At 40.0% G+C, this 25,140-nt stretch overlaps 1 non-coding gene across 1 annotated transcript; it reads left to right on the forward strand.

Moving 5' to 3' along the window:
• Nucleotides 1–24,644: 24,644 nt before the first annotated feature.
• On the forward strand, nucleotides 24,645–24,718 carry Trnas-cga (transfer RNA serine (anticodon CGA)). The gene has a single exon. It is a non-coding gene; the product is annotated as a tRNA-Ser (tRNA).
• Nucleotides 24,719–25,140: the final 422 nt, after the last annotated feature.

Below are 25,140 nucleotides of genomic sequence, written 5' to 3' on the forward strand. Positions count from 1 at the left end.
TCTATTCTTACAACGTAGATCGTGACCAAAACAGACACCACCCGTATGACAAACGCTGGCAGAGTAGTAATAATTACAGGGAAAGATCACCTCTCCACGGTAATGACTATCACAGAGACAATCAGAGAAACAGACAATTTGGGAACCAAAATAATTATTATCTAGGGAGACAGAATAACTTTAGACACAACGGTCCAGCGCGCAGTTACGATTCAGGAAGAAATTCTCCATCACGTGACCCACAAGAAACAAACTATGGCATCTATCGACATGACGACAGACGATATGATCGTAACGACAGACCTGAATTGCATCAGAACTGGCGGGATTCAAACAGAGCAGGGCCCTCTCGTCAAGGTGAATTTGTAGAAGTTAGGTCTCCAAACCCCAATAACGACGCGCGCCAACAAAGAGACAATAGGCAATGACTCATACCGCTGGCAGCCACAAAACGTACGTATGAAACTAACGACGCAGCTGCCGTAGCTAGTAATTACGTAAAAATGGAAGACATTAGGGACATCTTACTCCAGGAACACGACGTAAAACATAACAACATTGCATATCCTGTGATTCACATTACAGTAAATGACGTAAAATTTACGGCAGTACGTGACTCTGGCAGTCCCATTTCAGTAATTAGTGAAACAGCCTTTAGCAAATGTAACAAATCGAACGATTGCCCCACACTTCCGTTACGTAAGATTAAATTACAAGGTGCAATCTTTGGAAAAAGTGTAGATGTACGCCAACAAACCAATTTAGTATTCTTTTGCCAAAGCCACAGCTTCTCTTTGATCTTTCTTATTGTTAAATTATTGTCGACGGAAATTATATTGGGAGTAGACTTTTTGAATGAATACGAAGCAAACTTAAACTTTTACGATGCTGAAATAAGTGTAGAGAAAGAAGGTAAGTCAATAGCTTTGAAATTTGAAGATTGGCTCTCAAACTATGACGAGGAAATTAATCGGCTTTACCTTCTGTTAGACAACAGTTCGGAATTTTCTACGGAAATAGACACTAACAATCACTCTGCAAGTACTGACAGGGATGATATCGACGAAATATTTGATAGTAATGAGTTAATTCAGAATAAAATTCAAACAATTGAGAATTGTAATGACACTGATAGGCAGGACCTTTTTGAGACTTTACAAGCACATTCCACAGTTTTTACTCACAAAACAGGAACAATCAAGGGATTTCAATACCAATTTCGTGTATGTGAGCATACTAAATTTTGCGTTAGACCATATGTAATTCCAGCACATTATAGGGACCGTGTTAGAACAGAAATATAATCTATGCTTGACGAGGGCATTATTGAGCCTGCAGTAAGCTCATACAGCAATCCATTACATGTTGTTGAGAAGAAAAATGGATCCATCAGGCTTGTCTTAGATTCGAGACAAATCAATACTATAATTATTCCTGAAACAGACAGGCCGCAAACGTTGGAAGAACTTCTTCAAAATTTTAATGATCTCAGATCCAGCTTTTATCAGATCGAACTTCATCCAGAATGTAGAACATACACAGCTTTCCTTTGTTTCGGCGTTTGTTATCAGTTTCGGAAACTTCCTTTTGGTTTGAACATTTCTTCAGCAGCATTCATTCGCGGGCTAAATTCCATATTACCTGAGTTCTTAAAAGTCACATCACCTTATATGTGGACGATATTCTAATAGCAGAAGCTTCATGGGAACAACATATTCGCATCCTCAACAGTTTGTTACGTACTTTTGCAGAATCTGGAATTACAGTTAACTTGGAAAAGTCTGAATTCGGTAGGTCAAAGGTGAGGTTTTTGGGACATATTATTTCTTCTGAAGGCATTCAGCCGGATCCTGAAAAGTTAGAAGCAATCAGAGCCATTCCAGTTCCATCCACAAAAAGACAAGTCCGCAGTTTTCTAGCTCTCGTAAATTTTTACCGTCGTTTTCTGAATATGCAAATTCTTGTTACACCAAAACTTTGTTCTCTCACTGGAAAAAAATACTATTTGGAACTGGGACGAACAAGCACAGTTGGAATTTAATTCTTTGAAAGAATCGCTACTTAACGCGCCAATACTAGCACATCCAGATCTGTCACAAGATTTCTGCCTTAGCACGGATTCTTCTAAAGTCGGTCTTGGTGCCTATTTATTTCAAGAAGCCACAGAAAATGACACTACTATTCAGAAAACCATTGCTTTTGCTAGCCGAGTGCTAACAAAATCTGAAAAAAATTAATCCGTTACTGAATTAGAAGCTTTAGCTATCGTTTGGGCAGTTAACAAATTCCGTTTCTTTCTTTCTGGTAAGCACGTAAATCTATACAGTGATCATCGTGCATTACAATTTCTTATGTCCTCAAAATTAAATCATGACAGGTTAAAACGTTGGGCATTGTTTCTGCAAGAATTCCGCTTCACAATAGTCTACATTCCCGGCAAGGAGAACATTGTTGCGGACGCACTGTCACGCGCACCAATTGGGCTTGAGAAAAGTAACACTGAAGGCAAACTCGAGAAAAATTTCAGTATTCTTTACATTCAGAAAGTCGCCTTTGAAAACTTCATCACCACATCTTTAAAGGACATTGCTCATGAACAAGATAAAGATCCGATTAGGAAAGACGTCAAGAGCAAATGGTATGAAAAGACACACACACAGATTCGGCATTATTACCTGGTTAGAAACAACATACTCTTCAAACGCTGCACTGTTGATGACAAGCTATGGGTACTTTGCATTCCAGACTATTTTGTTAATAAGCTCATTTGGTAGATTCATTTCAGCTACGCACATTTTGGTCCACGAAAATGTTATCATATTCTTCGAACGACTTGTTATTTTAACAATATGGAAAAGAGAATTCGAAGAGTCTTGTCTATTTGTAAACTTTGTCAAAAGGCGAAACCATCTACTGTCTCACATCGTGCTCCGTTGTTTCCTATTATTCCTTCTAAATTAAAAGAATTTGCTGCTGTTGATCTCTTGGGACCGCTTGTCAGAACATCTAATGGATTTTCGTACGTTCTAGCCGCTGTTGAACTTACTTCAAAATTTGTTTCTTTCACTCCGTTACGTAAAGCCACTGGACGGTCTGTATCCACCGCCTTTGTTAAAACTTTCTTACGTGAAGTTGGACACGTTAGTAAAGTCATTTCAGATAACGGACCGCAATTCAGATCTGCTGTTTGGTCACGCATGCTTCGCAACCATAAAATCAAACCTGTTTTTATTTCATTGTACTCACCACATTGTAAACCCTCTGAACGGATTATGAAAGAAATCAATAAGCTTTGCAGACTTTATTGTCACAGAAAGCATCAGCATTGGGACAGATATTTACACTTATTTCAAAACGTGCTGAATGAAATGCCTCATGATTCCACTGCTTTACCACCTACTCTAGTACTAAAGAATGAAGAATCACCGAACAGAATCAGAGAGCTTGTACCTTTCCCGAATACACGTAAACTTCGACACAAAGACATAATTGATTTGGCTCTTAAAAATATAAAATCTGCAGCAGACAAAAGGAGAAAACTACATGGTAAAGCAAATGCAAAGAAATTTTATATTGGTCAGAAAGTTCTCATTAAAGCTCATTCATTGTCACATAAGAAGAATTACTTGAGTCAAAAATTCTTTCTAGTTTACAATGGACCTTACAGAATCCGACGTATACCACATGATAATTGCGTTGAAGTTGAAACTCTGCGTACTAGGAAGAGTAAAAGTTTACACCACATTTCACATGTAAAACCGTTTATTGAAAGATAATCTGCTTTTTAACTTTATCTTTGCCATATAACTTTTCACTTTACATTACTACTATGCTTTGTCAGACTTAGAATCTGTTAATATGCAACAATGTTTGAAGTTAAATATCCAGTCAAGAACCAAGAGAACTTATTTAAACAGAAATTACGAAGGCATTGTTATTGTGAACAGACGACACAGTGTTATTGTGTGTGTACATTCTTGCTTGTTAGTTGCATGATTACGTAACGACTATAAGGCTCACATACTTAGAACATTTGCCAGTACTGCTAATGAGATTTTAATGCAACATTTTGGTTTACTTGAAAATACATTCTGGATTTAATGTACTTTCTGTGGAATTAATGATGACTTATCATTTGGTTTCTTTGACAGATACACGATTATATCACGACGCTACTAATGAGTGACAATTTACAATGTTGTTTTTGCGGTGTATCTGTTTTATATCCTCACAGTTTTTCTGAATTCTTCTGGAAAGCAAAAGATGTTTTAGTAGTAAGCTACAATGTGAGGGCCTTTTTCGTAGCACAACAGTACTTTACAGTATAGTACTTTCTTGATCACATTAATGTACATAATAACTACGATATCTATACACAAAGCATTTCACTTTCATTTATGATGGGGTAAGTACATTGACTTCTGCAGAACTTAGCTTTCGGAGGACGATAATTACAACACTTCCACAGAATTATCTTACAGCAAGACGCACATTTAGCGCTACAGGGCACGCATTCGAGTGATTAATTTTGTACTTAAAACATTTATTTTTAAAGATATTTGAAGTACAATGATACGAAGTTTTTCCGTGATACATTTCATTCCATAGCTGTAATCTGTAACACCTGAGGGTATAATTACATTGACCCTCAGGGGGGTACACGCTTACTTTGTGTATCATGTGTTTGGCAAGCACAAGGAGCCGTAGCTAATATGGTATTTGCTTATACAACTTCACACATCGGTACCATATTTCTCTAACACAGAATTACACAGCTATCTGATCATTTAACAGAGAAAGAAACTTTTTTTACTACATCAGTGACACATGTTTACGCAATTACACTGTTGGGTAACTTCACACTTGTGAAATTGTATTTTGTCTGTACTTTTTGAACTGTTCATATATTTTTCGGACCCATTGTGATACCATGAGAGCTTTGAATGATGTATTTGGTAAGGGAGCATGATTTTTAAAGTATGTTTAAGGTAAATGACACTACTGACATGAGCAGAGAATTTTTTTTAGGTTTTGAAACTATTGCAAAAAGCTATGACGTTTTTGAGATTTGACTGAGGTGTTATGATGTTATTTTTACGATGACGATGTGTATTATGCTCCTGAGGTATGTTTATGATAAATAAGCTGATGCTATATGAGGAATTTGATTATGCTACGTATTTCTTAAGATGAAATATTGAAGAAGTGCCGACGAATATGTATATGTATAATGAGGTAAGGAATACTGAATAGTGGTTAGGGACTCTGATTTGTGGAAAAGAATGTCGTAAACCAAGAATCGTACTTTAGAATTATGAAATGTGTGTAAATGCGTGAATGTATCACAATGCAGGCGATAATTTTTTGCACACTGTTATATTCATAGGATTTTGTTTCTACACATTTGTAACGTAAATTTTCGACCTGTGAAATTTTCATATGAGACTGTCACTGTAGCGGAAACTGGTGTCGTAAATATTTCGGTAAGAAAGTTAAGTGACCACCTGCACGTAATGCGTCGTGGGCACCCTGCTGGACGACAGTCGCCTGAAAAAAAAAGCCATTAGCGTGTGCCCCTTTCAGAGGCAAAGGTGGAGAAAAAAAAAAAGGGAGGCCATATCCTCGCTATTGACGTTCCTTTGTAGAAAGCATCGCAAAAACTACATGGTCGAACTTGAAAACATATGCTTACACAGTGGAGCTCTTAATTTGTGATTTTTTACTAAAATGCCTAATGAAATGATGAGAAACATTTTACATCTATTGTCTTTCTTGTTGAGAGAGTTTTTTGCCTTTGGAGACGCCATTTGCCTAGTGAATGACGTTTCATATGTTGATTTATATATACATAATTGCTCATTTTGTTTAACATCTAGTTTCTAGCTGCACTGCTGCATTGGTTAAAATAAAATTTAATATATGTACTAATATAGTTATTTTATGCCTACAGATCCAGTCAATAAGAAATTTATGATCTACTTCCAAGAAAACGAGGGCACATTAATAGACATTTCCCTTCACAGGAATTACATAAATAATTTCTTTACGATTTAGTAACTTATCTGCTAGTGTAAGTTCTCGTGATGCATCACTCTAGTGTTAAGATGTGACATATGATGTGGACTGCTAAGGCAGCCAGACCACAGTGACTGGTAGCCGAAAGAAAGGCGCGCGTACACACACGCCGACTGGCGTGAAGTCTGGAACAGGATAACTATTTGATTCTGATAAGAAAAGTATGCAGCTCCTCGAATAATTAACTTTATTCTTTGTTGGTTTACAACGTTCTTCTTGAGACATTTATACGATAACTCTCAAACTATGTAAGGCTAATGGCGCCTTGCTAGGTCGTAGCCATGGACTTAGCAGAAGGCTATTCTAACTGTCTCTCGGCAAATGAGAGGAAGGCTTCGTCCGTATAGTCGCTAGCAATGTCGTCGTACAACTGGGGCGAGTGCTAGTCCGTATCTCGAGACCTGCCTTGTGGTGGCGCTCGGTCTGCGATCACACAGTGGCGACACGCGGGTCCGACATGTACTAATTGGACCGCGGCCGATTTAAGCTACCACCTAGCAAGTGTGGTGTCTGGCGGTGACACCACAACATAGATATTAGACATGGCCATTTTTAGTGTAATATTTTTTCTGCTTGAGCTTTGTCATGTTTAGATTTAATTTATTGCTTTTGCTTCTGCTGTTTGCCAGGCATAGTGCTACTGAATTTTAATTTGTGTTACTCTGCAAAGCCAGTTTACTACTGATTTATTTTTCATGTTTGCTGCTCATTTCCTTATATTAGTTGCAATTTATGCTGCTTGCTTTGCCTTTTGTATTTTTTATCATTGCTGTTTGTGTTAATTGTTTTGTGCTGCTGCATTGCCTCGTCCCTTAGTTTAGCATCTGAGCTCAGTAGATTTAAGTTAGCTTAACAGGTTCAAAAATGGCTCTGAGCACTATGGGACTCAACTGCTGTGGTCATAAGTCCCCTAGAACTTAGAACTACTTAAACCTAACTAACCTAAGGACACCACACAACACCCAGCCATCACGAGGCAGAGAAAATCCCTGACCCCGCCGGGAATCGAACCCGGGAACCCGGGCGTGGGAAGCGAGAACGCTACCGCACGACCACGAGATGCGGGCTAGCTTAACAGGGGTAGACTATATAAGAGAATGAGTTGCGATGAAATGCATTGAGAAGTCATACGAAAAAAGTACAGAAAGCAGGTATAGATAGGACTTTTTGGAAATAATGAAGAACGAAGGGAGATCTCCGAGAAGTAAAGAAAATTTTGTTTGCAAAATACTGCAGTAAAAGAAACCCTGCCCTTTCCTTGTGTTATCCCACTATGTGTTTGTGTACTCTTGTGTATTTGTGTTTTTCCTGTCTTTATGTGTTTAGCTGATGTTGTTCTGTTGTAGAATTTTTTTAATACTGTGTTATTTACTTTGTAAAGATGTTTAGACATTATTTATTCTGTTTTGTTTTCATGCTCATGTGTGAAGTTGATGTTTCGAAAGTTATTCTGATCTTTTATGTATTTACTTATGTCATAATTCCTGTAACACTGATGTATATGTTAGTTCGATTCTTTTGTAAAGCCTGTACCACAAATGTTATCTGTATTGTTATGTTCTTTAATGATGTATTTTGTACCTTTGTAATTGTATTCTTATGTTATAAAATTGTAATTGACACAGTTCATCAAATTAAGTAACTTGTAAGTTACATTTCACTGCACACGTTTCTGTTGGTCATAGTATATGCACAATATGTGGGAAGTAGGGACTGATAGTGTTTGCACGTGTGTTAATAATTCAGCAAGGGACTGGTTAACAGCATTGCTGGTTCTAAGGACATTTCAAACAAATTTTTTGTGAGTGGACATGTGGTGGTTTATGTACTTGCTATATTCTCCGCAAGACTCTTCGATGGTGATTGTGCACCTGCACAGTCACAACAGATGGCTGCTGGCCATCTCTACAAGGACTACAGTTGGTCTGCATCTTTGATGGCCCACAAATACCATTATTTCTACAAGGACTGCAGTGGGTCTGCACCTCTGGTGACCCACCAATACCATACACTCCAGCAGGACTACAGCGGGTCTGCTCTGTGATGACCTACCTACCAATATTCTTCGACTTCGATTGACTCTGCTGTGGGTTTGCTCTGTTGTGGCCCATTACCTGTCTGCATGTCAAGAGTCAACACTGTCTTTCTGTTGGGAGGACAACACTACTTCTTCAAGGCAGCATGGAAATCCACTACTTCCGTGTGCATTTTCTTTTACTGCTCAGACTTTGAGAAAAACACTGCAATGTTACTGTGATGAATGATCAGGACTGTCTTTATGGAGTGTGAGAAAATTTTAGCTTTTGACTAACATTGTATCAATTAGTGTGTGCCTTTGATTTCTTTGTTATTGTAATTATGAAAAATTTTATCAAATCATTATTGGCCAGTGCCCAAAACAATTTGTACAAATTTTTTGTGGGGAGCATGGGGGCTATGTAAGTAGGCTGTTTAGGTTTTTTTTATTGGTAATGCCACCTCTGTATGAAAATCACTGGCTGTGCTGTGTGCAGTCTGTGGCTGCTTTGCATTGTTGTAATACTAGCCATTGTAGTGTTAGGCAGCTGGCTGTGAACAGCACGTAGCGTTGCGCAGTTGGAGGTGAGCCGCCAGCAGTGGTGGATGTGGGGAGAGAGATGGCGGAGTTTTTTAATTTGTCATGAACTGCTATATATATATATATATATATATATATATATATATATATATATATATATATATATATATATATGATATTAAGGTAAATACATTGTTTGTTCTCTATTAATATCTTTCATTTGTTAACTATCCCTATCAATAGTTAGTGCCTTCCATAGTTTGAATCTTTTATTTAGCTGGCAGTAGTGGCGCCTGCTGTATTGCAGTAGTTCGAGAAACCAAGATTTTTGTGAGGTAAGCGATTTGTGAAACGCATAGGTTAATGTTAGTCAGGGCCATTCTTTTGTAGGGAAATTTTGAAAGTCAGATTGCGTTGCGCTAAAAAAAAATATTGTGTATCAGTTTAAGCACAGTCGTGTATAATTTTTCTAAAGGTTACCAAGATTTAAGTGAGTTTGAACGTAGTGTTACAGTCGAAACACGTGCGATGGGACGCAGCATCTCCGAGGTAGCGAAGAAGTGGAGATTTTCCCGTACGGCAATTTCACGAGTGTACCGTGAATATCAGGAATACGGTACAAAATCAAATCTCCGACATCGCTACAGCCGGGAAAAGTTCCTGCAAGAACAGGACCCACGACGACTGAAGAGAACCGTTCAACGCGACAGAAGTGCAAGCCTTCCGCAAATTGCTGGCGATTTCAATGCTGGGCCATCAGCCAGTGTCAGTGTGCGAACCATTCAACGAAACATCATCGATATCGGCTTTCCGGAGCCAAAGGCCACTCGTGTATCCTTAAGACCGCACGACAGAACGCTTTACGCCTCGCCTGAGCCCATCAACACTAACATTGGACTGTAGATGACTGGGAACTTGTTTCAAATTGTATCGAGCGGATAAACGTGTACGGGTTTGGAAACAACCTCATGAATAGATGGGCCCTGCATGGGCTACTGTTCAAGCTGGTGGAAACTCTGTAATGGTGTGGACGAGTGCAGTTGGAGTGATACGGAACCCCTGATATGTCTAGATACGACTATGTCAGGTCACACGTACGTATGCATCATGTCTGGTCACCTGTATCCGCTCATGTTCACTGTGCATTCAGAGTGACGTGGGCAATTCAAACAGTGCAATGTGAAGCCCCACACGCCCAGAATTGCTACAGAATGTCTGCATAAACTCTCTTCTCAGTTGAATCGCTTCCGATGGCCACCAAACTCGCCAGACATAAACGCTATTGAGCATAGCTTGTATGCCTTTCAACGTGCTGTTCAGAAGAGATTTCCGCGCCTTCGTACTCTTACGGATTTATGGACAGCCCTGAAGGATTCATGGTGTCATTTTCCTCCAGCACTACTTTAGACATCAGTCGAGTCCATGCCATATCGTGTTTCGGCACTTCTGCGTGCTCGCGGGGGCCCTTCACGATATTAGGCAGATGTACCAGTTTGGCTCTTTCACCTTATCCAGATCCCATCTCCTTAATTTCCTACCTTTTTGCAACTTCTTCAGTTTTAATTAACAGTTAATAACAAGTCAATTGTGGTCAGAGTCCGTACCTGCCCCTGGAAATATGCTGTTATTTAATATCTAATTCCTAAACCTCTGTCTTGCTATTGTATAGCGAATCTGATACCTCCTGGTGTCTCGAGGTCTCTTAACGATTCTGTAACCAGGTCTTGGTGATAAATGAATTGTGATATGCGAAAAATTCTACCAGGCGGCTTCCTCTTTCGTTCCTTTTGCCCAGTCCATATTCACTTACAAGTTTTCGTACTCTTCCTTTTCTTGCTATCGAATTCCAATGACGAAATTTTCGTTTCCCTAATCTATCTGAATAATTTCTTTTATCTCATCGTATATTTCTGCGATTTCTTCACCATTTGCAACATAAATTTGTACTACTGTGGTGGGTGTAGGCTTCGTATCTATCTTGATATCTTGGTTACAATAATGCCCCACTACACTGGTCACAGTTGCCTACCAGCATTCCTATTTTCTTATTCATTATTAAGCTGACTCCTGCATTACCCCTGCTTGATTTTTTATCTACAATTTTGTATTAAATTGTCCGAAAGCCCTGTTCCACTTGTCAACAATCTTCACTTATTCTCACAATATCTAACTGTAGTCGCTACGTTTCCCTTTATAGATTTTGTAATCTACCTCCCCCTACTAAGAGATCTGACATAGCACTCTCTGATCCGTAGAACGCCAGTTTTGTATTTCCTGGTGTCGTTATCCTCTTGATTAGTCCTCTCCTGAGTATCCGAATGGGGGACTATTTTATTTACAGAATTTTCTACCCAAGCGGATGCCATCATCATTAAACAATACAGTAAATCTCCGTACCCTCGGGAAGAATTACGTATCTAGTTTCCCCTTGCTTTCAGTCTTTAGCATTACCAGCGCTGCAACATCGTTTTGGTTGATATTATAAAGCGAGATCCCTCAGTCATCCGGATTGTAGACTTATAAACTAAAAATCTACAAAACCCATCAAGTGAATTATAAAATAGACTAGCAATGGGATCAAATGGTTCAAATGGCTCTGAGCACTATCGGACTTAACTTCTGAGGTCATCAGTCCCCTAGAACTTAGAACTACTTAAACCTAACTAACCTAAGGACATCACAAACATCCATCCCCGAAGCAGAATTCGAACCTGCGTCTGTGGCGGTCACGCGGTTCCAGACTAGAAATGGGGATATTAAGATGTAACAGCATACATTATTCATGAAACAGTAGTTTAAGGGTTAAGAAAATACGTGTACCTGTTATTCTTACAAGTTGACTTTAGTTGCTTGCATCCGAGAGGGGCTACATAAACATTATACAAGAACGAATGGTGGAAGACTGGAAGACTGAACGATATCTTACATAACAATGCCAATAACAGCAAACAAAAATTGGATACATACAACACATTAAATACTGTTCGAAGTTTTTGATAATATTTATATAACTAGTTTATGCTGCCTAGATGAGCTTACGATACAACCGTAATATATAGATAAACTTAGGATGCGAACAAAAATGTAGAATGGCTGTACAAAAAATGGCGTGTGCACATGGTTCATGTGAAGTAACAGCATCGAAGCTTAGGAAAATGTGTAAATCACTCCACTCACACATACTACTGTTAAAAAGGGTTACTTTTCAAAGGTTTTCTGGACGGAAAATGGCATTCGCCTATTTCAACAGCTACAAGAGACGTTACGTCATTCCGCTTCATAAAAGAAGCTGCAAAGTAGCCAACAGGAGCCAAGTGACCAAACACGTTATCTAACAGTTCACAGACAAAGTTACAATCGACCACTATAAAATGTCAAAGTAGCTTCACAATTTATCATGACATGTAGGTAACCACGCCCTAGGATAGGCTGACCAACATATACCCAACTTATTGGGAATCGTACAGATCTGTGGTCAAATGGAACCTGCTTGTCAGCTAAGCGTATGTGTTGTTTCAAAATTTAGAAAATTTCCGAATGATCTTGTAAATGAAATGTTTCATCTCAATCACAACAAGAAAAAAGTGACTCTGTAATGAATCATACGAATGCTGAAAGTTTCGAGCAACAGATAATAAATTACCGAAAAGCATACATGTTGCTGTTGCTGTTATGTCGTATCTTAAAGTTCTTCTCATGGTTTTTTGAACAAAGCAATAACATCTACATCTACATATGCACTGACACTCTGCAAATCACACTTAAATTCCTAGCAGAGGGTGCATGGAACCGCCTCCATAATAATTCTCAGTTATTCCAATCTCGAATAGGGAATGGAGGAAACGAACTCATATTCCTTTCCGTGCGAGCTCTGGTTTCCCTTATTTTATTATAATGACCGTTTCTCCGTATATAGGCAAACGTCAAATAAATAATTTTGCATTCGGAGCAGAAAGTTCATGATTGAATTTCCTTGAGAAGATTCTGCCACATCGGAGAACGCCTTTGTTTTAATGGTGTCCACCCTAAATTCTTTATCATGGCAGTGGCACTCTCTCCCCTACTTCGCGATGATACAAAACGAATTGCGTTTCTTTGAACTTTCTCGATTTACTCCGTTAATCCTATGTGGTAAGGATCCCAGACCGCGCACCACTGCTCCGAAAGAGGACGGACAAGCTTGGTGTAGGCGATCTCTTCAGTAGATCCGTTACATTTTCTAAGTGTTCTGCCAATAAACGGCAGTCTTTGGTTTGCATTCCGCACAACATATTCTATGTGTCATTTCGAATTTAAGTTCTTCGTAATTGTAATGAAAAGGTATTTACTTGAATATACTGCCTTTAGAATAGACACTGATTTATCGTATAACCGAAGTTTCATGGATTCCTTTTAGCACTCGTTTAGGTGATCTCTTTCTTTTCATTATTTAGCGTCAATTTCCATTTTCTGAATCGTTTTGCAATTAGTTTTGATCTTCTGATGACTTTATTAGTCGATAAATGACAGCGTCAATTGCAAACAACCTCAGTCGGCTGTTCAGATTGCCTCCTAAATATGTTTACATAGATAAGGATGGTTCAAATGGCTCTGAGCACTATGGGACTTAACTTCTGAGGTCATCAGTCCCCTAGAACTCAGAACTACTTAAACCTAACTAACCTAAGGACGTCACACACATCCATGCCCGAGGCAGGATTCTAACCTGCGACCGTGGCGGTCACGCGGTTCCAGACTAGAAATGGGGATATTAAGATGTAACAGCATACATTATTTCTGAAACAGTAGTTTAAGGGTTAAGAAAATTCGTGTACCTGTTATTCTTAATGGTTCAAATGGCTCTGAGCACTATGGGACTCAACTGCTGAGGTCATTAGTCCCCTAGAACTTAGAACTAGTTAAACCTAACTAACCTAAGGACATCACACACATCCATGCCCGAGGCAGGATTCGAACCTGCGACCGTAGCGGTCTCGCGGTTCCAGACCCGCAGCTCCAGAAGCGCGCGGCCACTTCGGCCGGCTGTTATTCTTACATGTTGACTTTAGTTGCTTGCATCCGAGAGGGGCTACATAAACATTATACAAGAACGAATGGTGGAAGACTGGAAGACTGAACGATATATTACATAAAAATGCCAGAATGAAAAATCCTATCATAGTACAAATAAGGCAAGGAAGGCCTGTGCAGACTTAAGGGCTTAAAAATAGGGAACTAACTTTTGTATTTGTCTGGCACATTCAGAGAAATTTAAATCAAAAAATCTTGACATGCTCGTAATTTTTTGCTTGTAAGTATTAGTACACTTGCCATGTAATATAATGTGTCATGTCAAGTCAAGTAACATCGTACAAGATGTCATATAACACGAAACAAGTCATCGTGTCTACAAGAAAGGCATTTGCCTTGTCGTGCGGTATGATACAACTGGTCATTGAAGTTTAGGATGCATGCATCCCCACTCGGCGATACATCCTAAATACTCGTACAAGCAAACACGTATCTTGGACACTTCCTATTGTAGATACATCCCACTCCCTATAAGCTCATAAGTTTGTTCTTACGTCTCTTACCGTACAATTAATAGGTGGTGGGCTTGGGGAGAAATTGTCACTTCGAGGAAAAAAGTCAACTATCCCACCCAAAAAATTAAAGAATAAAATGTTTTTTCATTCCAACAGCAGCAAATCCAGCCCCAGGAATTTTGTCCCTGAGGAAAAACTTTCTCAGAAATTACATGTATGCTCTATTGTTTAGTATGGCTGACGAATATTCTGGGTTTTGGCACTGGGTGAGGAACTTTTGCAAGATCTGGTGTACCTACACCTTGCAGCTCAGATAGCTCACTGCGCTGAGGATGTAGGGTTAACTCAAAAAAGAGTGAATATGTCAAGACGTTTCCATTTAAATTTCTCTCAAGCTGGCAGATAATTTTGCTTGTTCTGCATCCCTAACTGTGCCCAGGAGGTACTCAATTTTTTATGCTACAGTAAGAGCATTTTTCATTCGTGTGTCCCTACTTTTACAGTTTCTCAATTCTGACATTAGACCGGCACAACTTGCCAACCGATGTATATTTTTGTTGACTCGGACGGCGAACGAGCCGGTATAGGTCTTTTTTTATTGTCTTTTCTACCATGTTCTTTAAATTGGGCACTGTTAGTCTTATTCCTCTACGATTACCGAACTGGGATGTTTGAACTTGTCCAGTATTGCATGCTGTGTCCTAAGAGCATGCAAGCATGACCAGCACTCTAAGGTCACATGTTTGTACGACGGCTTTTGCTTTTATTTTTTCATACGGTTTTATTTTTTACGATTTTTCTATTTTGTTTTATAATTTGTTTTTTCTAATTCTGCAAATTTTTATTTTTTATTCTAAATTTTTTGTTTTGTAGTTACACATCTTCTTCATATTCGCATGAGGCTGTCTATGCGTTGTAAAGACAAATGCTCAACACAGTACACAAAATAACAGCAAACAAAAGTTGGATACATACAACACATTAAATACTGTTCGAAGTTTTTGATAATATTTATATAAATAGATTATGCTGCCTAGATGAGCTTACGATACAACCGTAATATATAGATAAACTTAGGATGCGAACAAAAATGTAGAATGGCTGTACAAAAAATGGCGTGTGCACATGGTTCATGTGAAGTAACAGCATCGAAGCTTAGGAAAATGTGTAAATCACTCCACTCACACATACTACTGTTAAAAAGGGTTACTTTTCAAAGGTTTTCTGGACGGAAAATGGCATTCGCCTATTTCAACAGCTACAAGAGACGTTACGTCATTCCGCTTCATAAAAGTAGCTGCAAAGTAGCCAACAGGAGCCAAGTGACCAAACACGTTATCAAACAGTTCACAGACAAAGTTACAATCGACCACTATAAAATGTCAAAGTAGCTTCATAATTTATCATGACATGTAGGTAACCACGCCCTAGGATAGGCTGACCAACATATACCCAACTTATTGAAAATCGTACAGATCTGTGGTCAAATGGAACCTGCTTGTCAGCTAAGCGTATGTGTTGTTTCAAAATTTAGAAAATTTCCGAATGATCTTGTAAATGAAATGTTTCATCTCAATCACAACAAGATAAAAGTGACTCTGTAATGAATCATACGAATGCTGAAAGTTTCGAGCAACAAATAATAAATTACCGAAAAGCATACATGTTGCTGTTGCTGTTATGTCGTATCTTAAAGTTCTTCTCATTGTTTTTTGAACAAAGCAATAACATCTACATCTACATATACACTGATACTCTGCAAATCACACTTAAATTCCTAGCAGAGGGTGCATGGAACCGCCTCCATAATAATTCTTAATTATTCCAATCTCAATTAGGGAATGGAGGAAACGAACACATATTCCTTTCCGTGCGAGCTCTGGTTTCCCTTATTTTATTATAATGACCGTTTCTCCGTATATAGGCAAACGTCAAATAAATAATTTTGCATTCGGAGCAGAAAGTTCATGATTGAATTTCCTTGAGAAGATTCTGCCACATCGGAGAACGCCTTTGTTTTAATGGTGTCCACCCTAAATTCTTTATCATGGCAGTGGCACTCTCTCCCCTACTTCGCGATGATACAAAACGAATTGCGTTTCTTTGAACTTTCTCGATTTACTCCGTTAATCCTATGTGGTAAGGATCCCAGACTGCGCACCACTGCTCCGAAAGAGGACGGACAAGCTTGGTGTAGGCGATCTCTTCAGTAGATCCGTTACATTTTCTAAGTGTTCTGCCAATAAAAGGCAGTCTTTGGTTTGCATTCCGCACAACATATTCTATGTGTCATTTCGAATTTAAGTTGTTCGTAATTGTAATGAAAAGGTATTTACTTGAATATACTGCCTTTAGAATAGACACTGATTTATCGTATAACCGAAGTTTCATGGATTCCTTTTAGCACTCGTTTAGGTGATCTCTTTCTTTTCATTATTTAGCGTCAATTTCCATTTTCTGAATCGTTTTGCAATTAGTTTTGATCTTCTGATGACTTTATTAGTCGATAAATGACAGCGTCAATTGCAAACAACCTCAGTCGGCTGTTCAGATTGCCTCCTAAATATGTTTACATAGATAAGGATGGTTCAAATGGCTCTGAGCACTATGGGACTTAACTTCTGAGGTCATCAGTCCCCTAGAACTAACCTAAGGACGTCACACACATCCATGCCCGAGGCAGGATTCTAACCTGCGACCGTAGCGGTTGCGCGGTTCCAGACTGAAGCGCCCAGAACCGCTCGGTCACAACGGCCGGCTATTTGTCAGTTATTCTTGGTGGCAGCTGTTCTCGATTCGAATTCTGGAATACTTGCTTAGTCTTCTTTGATGAAGGAATTTAGGAAGGCTGTGTTTACTAATTCTGCTTCAGCAAGACTGTAATTGGTATTCCCATTGCTATCGTGCAGAGAAAGCACTGATTGTCTCTTGCCGCTATCATACTTTACATATGTCCTGAATCTCCTTGAATTTTCGTTGTGGAAAGTGTTACAAGCGTTTTGCACTGAATTTCGCGTTAAATTTCGAGCTTCTGTAGAAGACCGGCAATCTTGGACTCTTCGCGTTCGTTTAAATCTGGCGAGCTTCTTTCATTGTTTCTGCAACAGTGTTCTGACCTTTTTTGTGTAGCAAGGGGATCAGCTTGGTCGTTTGTTAATTTATTTGGTATTAATCTCTCAATTGCTGACGATGATATTTCTTTGAACACCGGTCTACAGTTGCATTGCTAATTTGGAATGAGTGGAAATTGATCCTTAGGAATGCGTCAAGCCAATTTTTAATAGCTTTCATGACTAGAGGTATTTTTAGTTTATTTTTGGTGGATTTTTAAGTTAAGGTGTTTACTACGACAACCCTGTGTAAAGTAATCCCTGCATCCGCTTTGATGATCGTTATTAGCGCAGGATTATTTGTTACTAAGAGGTTAACAATGTTTTCACATCCGTTTACTATTGGCATGAGCTCATGAATTAACTGCTCGTAATAATTGTCAGCGATGCGTCTATCACAGCTTCGGATGATGTTTTATGCATGCCTCCGGATTTAAACATGTATTTTCCACAACGTGTCCATTGTACATTAAAGTCATCACCAACTATAACTGTATGAGTCGGGTACGTGTTTAAAATTAGACTGAAGTTTTGTTTGAACCTTTCAGCAATTGTATTAATTCAGTTGGGAGGTTTATAAAACGATCCAGTTATTACTTTATTCCAGTTGCTACGAATGACATCCATCCATTCTCAGGAACTACCTTCTTAAATTTCGCTACAAGATGAACTACTTCTAACAGCAACAAACAAGACAACGCTGACTGTGTTTACCTTATCCTTTCGGAATACCGTTAGATTCTTTGCAAATATTACGGCTGAACTTATCTCCGACTTCAGCCAGCTTTCATTGCCTATGACGATTTGAGCATCAGTGTTTTCTATTACCACTTGAAGCTCTAGTGCTTTCCCAACACAGTTACAACAATTTACAACTGTTAAACCGATGGTTCCTAGACCTACGTTCATTTCGCACATTTTGAGAGAGAACCCCTTTTTGTCTTTCCCCGAGGCTCTGTAACCCTAAAAACCGCCCAGTCCACGCCAAACAGCACCTCCTACCCGGTAATGCCGCATCATGTGTGTAGTGGTCTCCTGACCTTTTCAGCGATAAACGAAACCCAAGCACACTATGGCGCAAACCGAGGAATCTGCAGCCTACACTGTCACAGTACCGTCTGAGCCTCTGGTTTAGACCCTCCACTCGGTTCTCTACCAGAGGTCCGCCATCGGTCCTGTCGACTATGCTGCAAACGTTGCGCTCTCCTTTCATCTCGCCACCATGACTAGCAGCTTTTGCCACTCTGTTATCCGCTCGAAACCAGAGAGAATTTTTTTCGATCCTAAGCGACACACATCAATGCTACCGACTTGAGCCACCACCTGCAGTTCGCTTTAACCTCTCTCTTCACGGCATCCGGAAGGACTCGATCCATTTCTGAAATGACTCCGCCTAGTATGCACTGGCTTTCTTCCCCTCCTTGCCAGTCAAGTCTCTAATAAGCCCCATAACACGTCTAAGATTGGAGTTCCCAATTACCAATAATCTGACACTCTGTAATTGCCAGGATCTTGCAATAATAAGAAAAATTGAACGTTAAAAATCCATCGCCAGAAAATTTCATGCAATTAATTTTGGCACGAAATGTTGCAACAACCTCACCGACTTAGCAGTGAGTATGATTGGCTGAAATTAACAGACAAACAGCGAAATATCCTATGCACGACAAAATACTATCAACTTTTCAATCCTGTACGATAAATGACGAAATTAAGCGTGTTGTGTCCGAAAATAAATTTTCTGTAAGACAGCACTTTAGTGTTTAAGAAAACACAGAAAAACCTTATCTACTGGTTAGAAGTACGGTGACCTCCTTCCTGACACTTATTTTTGTACCAATTCATAGGTTAGTTTAACTGTCTGAGTGGTCGTCCACAAACTTTTAAATGCTCTAGCAAACAATATATCATTTCATACAGAGCTGGGCATAATTAATGTTTGTTACATGCTTTATTTTGATGTACAAAGCTTTTTTGAAAGTTATAAGCCACTGGTGAATAAAATGTAAACGCAATAACAAGGAAATGATAACCAACTATAATAAACGTTATTGTAATTATGTCCAAATGCACAGCTAAAAATGAAATGCATTTCTACGAAACACAATTTCTCGTGAAAACGCATGGTTTTGCGCAAGTGAAAGACGAATGATAAAAGATTTTGGCTAACGTTTCTTACATTTACAGTAGGACTGAATTTATTATGATCACCTTAAACGGTCTCAGCTTGTGCTATTCACATAAAACCGAATTTCACTTGCATTTGTGTTCAAACTTAGACCGCTATATCGTGGCAAGGGATAAAGCTTTCACAAAACAATAGCATAGCCATTAAGTACACGATTTTGTATAACTTCTTACAACATTTGAACCGATTCGCGCAATTTGGGAACATAGAAGTGCCGTGGCGTGCTTAGAAAGGCTCACAGAAACGTGTATTTAGCACATAAAATCCAACTCTACCTAAATTTTTGGAAGTGAGTTTTCAATTTTACCGTAGTAAGGCGTTTTGTATTTGTTCGATTTACTTGAAACCGTTTACGCGCATTCGATTCAAGTAAGTACTAATTTTATGTACTACAATAACTTTGAATCTAAACCATCTTATCTCGATAACGCATCAACATTATTGGAGTAAAACAAAATTGTTTTGACTCTATTTATGCACATTCGAGCAGTGTTTGAGCCGTTTTGTATCAGTTTCAGGTATAGAAGTGACGCGGTTCAGAAACCTCACAGGAAAAGGTGTTTCTTGTACGTAAAATCCAAACGAAGCAAGATTGTTTTGAAACTGTTGAAACTGATCTTGGACGAAGGTCTGACACACGAGTGGACCAAATTTGAACCATCAGTCTCACTACAGTCAGCAGTTATTCAAGGGCGACTGTTTTTTCTCATGAAATCCGAATGGTTCACATACAAATGGTATCATTAACTGAGCATTAATTTCAGCGCAATTACAGTCTTTTGCGAATTGAATTAATCGATTCATCCATTTTTTCTGAGCGCCAGCTCCGGGTCGTCGATCAAGCGTTGCTTATTATACCGCAAAAAAGCCACAGCAAAACCGATGTCAGAACGTCTATAAAAATGGCCGCAGGTCCGGGCTAAAGAAAAATATATCTACCTTATGTTCTTAGGTCAAATAGGAACCTAACACCAAGAGCTCGCAAAAAACAATTCCGTGCGTGGCCTTTTCTACGCTGTAACAATTCATCTCTATTGCTTGTTACTTTAAATGTTTTTACTGTCTTTCATACTCCTTCATAACATTTTCGCGATACATTTATTTTCCTTTATTAACCCTCAATTCAATGTCTCTGTTCGTATGTGCGTTCTGTCCCAATTAATACTTTGTAAAGATGAAATTTTGAACTTTTGCTTTCTACACAATGTTTTCTATTACACACTTTCGCGACTTTGTTGCAGTTACATAGCTTTTGAGGCATCTGTTTGTTATTGCTGTCAGTCTCTAGGCTTTAGTTAGCGCCTTCCCCTGAAACATCCCGCCTTCCAGGAGTGACATTGCTGGGCAACTGCTGCGACGTTTGGAATGTGGGAGAGAGGTACTGGCGGAAGTAAACCTTGGGAACCGGTAATCGAAATCGGGACCCCGTGATCCAGAGGCAGCAACGCTAGCCACTAGAACAGTAACTGCGGACATCATCAGAAGAGGAAAAATCTGTTTTTCATTGTTGTGATCCCAGAAATTCCATGAAAAGCAACAAACAATTGGCTTTTACCTGTGAAGAGACTGTTCCAAGATATGTTCAACATGCTGCCCAACGTCTTCTGCACAAGTTGAGATTGAGAAAAAACATGTTCCACAACAGAACGGAGTATCTCAGGGGTCACGTTAAGAATGCGTTGGGCAATTTGTGCCTTCAGTTGAGCTACATTCGTAATGGGAGTCCTGAACACAACATCTTTCACAGGCAGAGATTGCAATGAGACTGTGGGGGATGAATTAGAAGAAGGGTTTAGGAGAGAATACGAGCTAGGTACTAGGAATAACAGAGGAGAAAGACTAACGGAGTTTTGCAATAAATTTTTAGGTGCTAATAGCGAATATTGTCTTCAAAACTCACAAGAGGGGGAGGCATACCTGTAATAGGCCAGAAATAGACGGCGAATCCAGCTGAATTACATTTTTGTAAGGCATAAGTTCCGAAATCAGATACTGAATTGTAGGGCTTACTCAGGAGCAGATGCAATTTGGTATCCATGGAGAGTTGGCTGAAGATCAAGAAACCATTTAGAAAGATTCAGTGCGTAAGATAGTGGGTTACGGAAGTACTAAGGAATGAAAAGATAGGCTTTGAGTTCTCTGAAGCTATAGATACTGCGAGAAATATATTAGTCAGTAGGCAGTTCAGATGAAGAGAAATGGCAGTCATAAACGTTCGAAAGAAAAACGTAAATACACGAAAGGTAACTGCGAAAAAACCATGTCTAACAGGAAATACTTCAGCTGGCCGACGAAAGAAGGAACTACAAAAATGTTGAGGCATGTTTAGGAATATAGAAGTGCAAAACACTTAGGAACTAAATGGGATATCCAGGGAAGCAAAGGCGAAATGACTACATGAAAAATGTGAAGCAATCGGACAATAAATTACTGTCGAAAGGACTGACTCAGCATGTAGAAAAGTAAAACGAAGGCGTTAACATTAAGAGTGCAATGGAAATTCCTCTACTAAATGAATACGGGAGAAAGGATGCGTGGAAAGAGTACATTGAAGTCCTCTGCGAGGGGGAGGACTTGCCTGATGACATCATGGAAAAAGTAAGTAACGGAAGTCGACAGGGAAGGGCATGGAGAAGCAGCATTAAAGGAAGAATTTAAGAGAGTTTTCGATGAGTTGCGGTCACATAATGGAGAGGGGATGGATAACATTCAGTCAGAATTTCTAAAATTATTCGGGGGTATGGCAACAAAACGACTAGTCACGTTGGTGTGTAGAATAAATGAGACTAGTGATTTGCAGTGTGACTTCCGGAAAAATATCAGTCGGCAGAAATGGATGGGTTTGAGTGACTTACAGCGATGGACTAGTGGGTTTGTTTAGGGGAGCTGGTGGGACTCTGAGGTGAGTTGCATGTTAAGAAAAGCCCGAGTACGTCCGCATGACACAATTTTTGGGAAAGTTTTTTAAAGGCACTGAAAAAGGTAAATTGAGGGAGCTGATAACGTACTTTTCAGTCAGAGTCCTTTAAATAAACAGGAACTTATTCGAATTTTTTGTACTCCCATAGGAGCACTGTTCCACCGGTTGACAGATCCTTGGAATACTCGTAGGAACGGGGTTAGTCTACAGAATGTTCCATGGTCACTCATTGTACACTGTCATGCGAGTGAGGAATCCTAGAGCAAACGTTTATCTAACTCCACGCGAGCATGAAGCAAGTCCTGAAAATGAGTAATTTTGCACGGATATGGATACATGATGTTTCGCAGAATTTTATGCACTGGTCTCACAGGCATGTCCAAAGTTCGGGTAATTCCCCCTGCACTCCATGTTTACACACCTCTGCTCGAGCCCCCTGGCAATGCAGAATATTTCATCAGGAATATCGTTATCATTTACTCCAGACCCTTGGCAGGCATCGGACCAACAATCTTTTCCATACCCCTGAGTGTCCAGAACTTCTGCAGGGCTGCTGGCGCACAGTCACCGTTCTTGTAAAAGACCTTTACAAGCAGCTTGCGATCCTGTATTGAGATAGTTACTCTGAGTATCTCAGACGCAAACTGAGAAACAGTCGTTTACCATGTGTCTTGTATTTTGCATATTTTCCCCCTTACTGCGACATCTGATGGCAAACCTTTCGTATTTCTTTTCCTGTAGCGTTTCCGCCTTTTTCGATAAAAATCCGTTCAAGTTATAAACAGTTCTGAGAAGTGGGTAGCTGTTTTGAAACTGGAACTAAAATTTTTATAACCCTATGACTCGATAACGTTATTTTCCTTTCTAACACCATAATTGTAATGAACACCCGCAATCGAGTTAAACAGATTACGAAAATCAATTTTGAGTTATCATTAGTAGGGTCCTGATTTAAAGGTCTTATCCTTATACACCCCATTAAGATCTGAGCAATTGTCGTGTTGTTATCAGGAGGTCGAGCGGAGAGCGAGATTGAGTGATCCTGCAGAACGCCAAGGCACTAACGAAACGTCATTAAATTAAAATTATTTATCGGCAGGAATTTTGCAGTCACTCAGTCTTCTTCCCTGTGCTGTCTAGCAGCGAACGTGCTTAGTCCGCGCTGCTTGAAAGCGCGAGAGGTAGCGCGTCAGTGCCAGGCAAGGAGGAGCTTGCCGAACACAGGTGCCGTGTTCCCCGTTGTCAGCGCTGCGGCTACGTCGCAGGAGACTGCGTCCCGCAGCCCGGCGTGGCCGTGGACGTCCTTCAGAGCCGCAGCGTTCTGGACGAGTGGAACCGCACCGAGCCTCGGTCCCAGGAATCTGCTCGTGCCTGTTGTCGGTTGTCGAGGTGGTGTTTAGGCAGGAGACTCAGCAGCAACACACAGCCGGTAAGACTGTACTTGTACTGCCCCAGTAGCGGTGACACGGGCGCCCAGCCTAAGCTGAACAGCTCGGAGAGAGGTAGATCCGCTCCTCATCGACGAAAGACAGGCTCCCCCCCACCATTCCCAGTCAGCTACTGTTGTGGTCGGCAGGAAAGCGGATCGTGTATCAGAAGTCCCCTGTGAGGCAGGACGGCTGTAGATTTGCAGCAGTGGACTCCAAGTTGCCGGAAGCTTGTAGATGGTAGTTGAATTCACCATAGCATCCTGCAAATTGGGGATGAAGTGGAACTATCACCCTCCCCCTCCCCCTCGCGCATACTGGTGACTGAGATGACTGAATATCCTCTCTTTCCAAGCCTGTAAGCGCTCTCGTCTGCTCTAGTGTTTAACTTCAGGGTTTCAGAGAGTTCCTTTATGTGAACTTTGCATCCCTAAAGGTATTCTTATGACAGTCTGATGAAATGCGCTCGTAGATTGTTTGTACTTTTGGCCTCCAACGTTGACATTCAGTTACAACACCGTTACGAAGCCGGTAGCAGTTGCGGCCCAGTTAGCCGTCTCTGTCGGTTCTTAACAAAATATTATCCGTGCACTACTTACTGTTCCACTGTGCAACATACCTAAAAACGCTTAAATCTTTCTTAAAGGTCTCAAAGGGAGCTAAATTGGACTTACACAGAAAAAGTGGGGACTAAAAGGACTTGTAGCTACAAAACATGATTTTTAAATAGAATTTCTGATACAATACTATGGAAAAAATTCGCAAAAGAGCTTCTGTAAAGTTTGGGAGGTAGGATACGAGGTACTGGCAGAAGTAAAGCTGTGAGGACGGGGCGAGAGTCGTGTTGGGTAGCTCAGTTGGTAGAGCACTTGCCCGCGAAAGGCAAAGGTCCCGAGTTCGAGTCTCGGTCCAGCACACAGTTTTAATCTGCCAGGAAGTTTCATACGGAGCTGCTGATTCATGATAACGCACGTCCCCACATCGTAAATGTCGTAATGTACAAGTCACGCCAATGTAAGTGGGTGCCACTTGAACACCCGGCCTGTAGTACTGATCTCATCCCGATGGATTATCACGCCAGCGCTCTCTTAAAATAAGACCTTGGCAAACCAGCTGTACCTGTCGGAGGATGTGTATCAGGTAGTTACGGACTTCGTCAACCAGCAGACTTGTTGTTTTAGCTAACAGTTATCTCCATCCTGAGGCTTCGGTGGAATGATTTCCTGAATGCCCACGGCGATTTTTCCTGATCGGCATACCGATTCTGGACTCTACGGCTTTTAAGCAGAAACTTTCTAATCGTTCTTTATAAAATTAGATTACTGACAGGCATATGTG

The sequence above is a fragment of the Schistocerca serialis genome, unplaced genomic scaffold (genome assembly GCF_023864345.2).
Source record: "Schistocerca serialis cubense isolate TAMUIC-IGC-003099 unplaced genomic scaffold, iqSchSeri2.2 HiC_scaffold_1353, whole genome shotgun sequence".
Taxonomy (NCBI): domain Eukaryota; kingdom Metazoa; phylum Arthropoda; class Insecta; order Orthoptera; family Acrididae; genus Schistocerca; species Schistocerca serialis.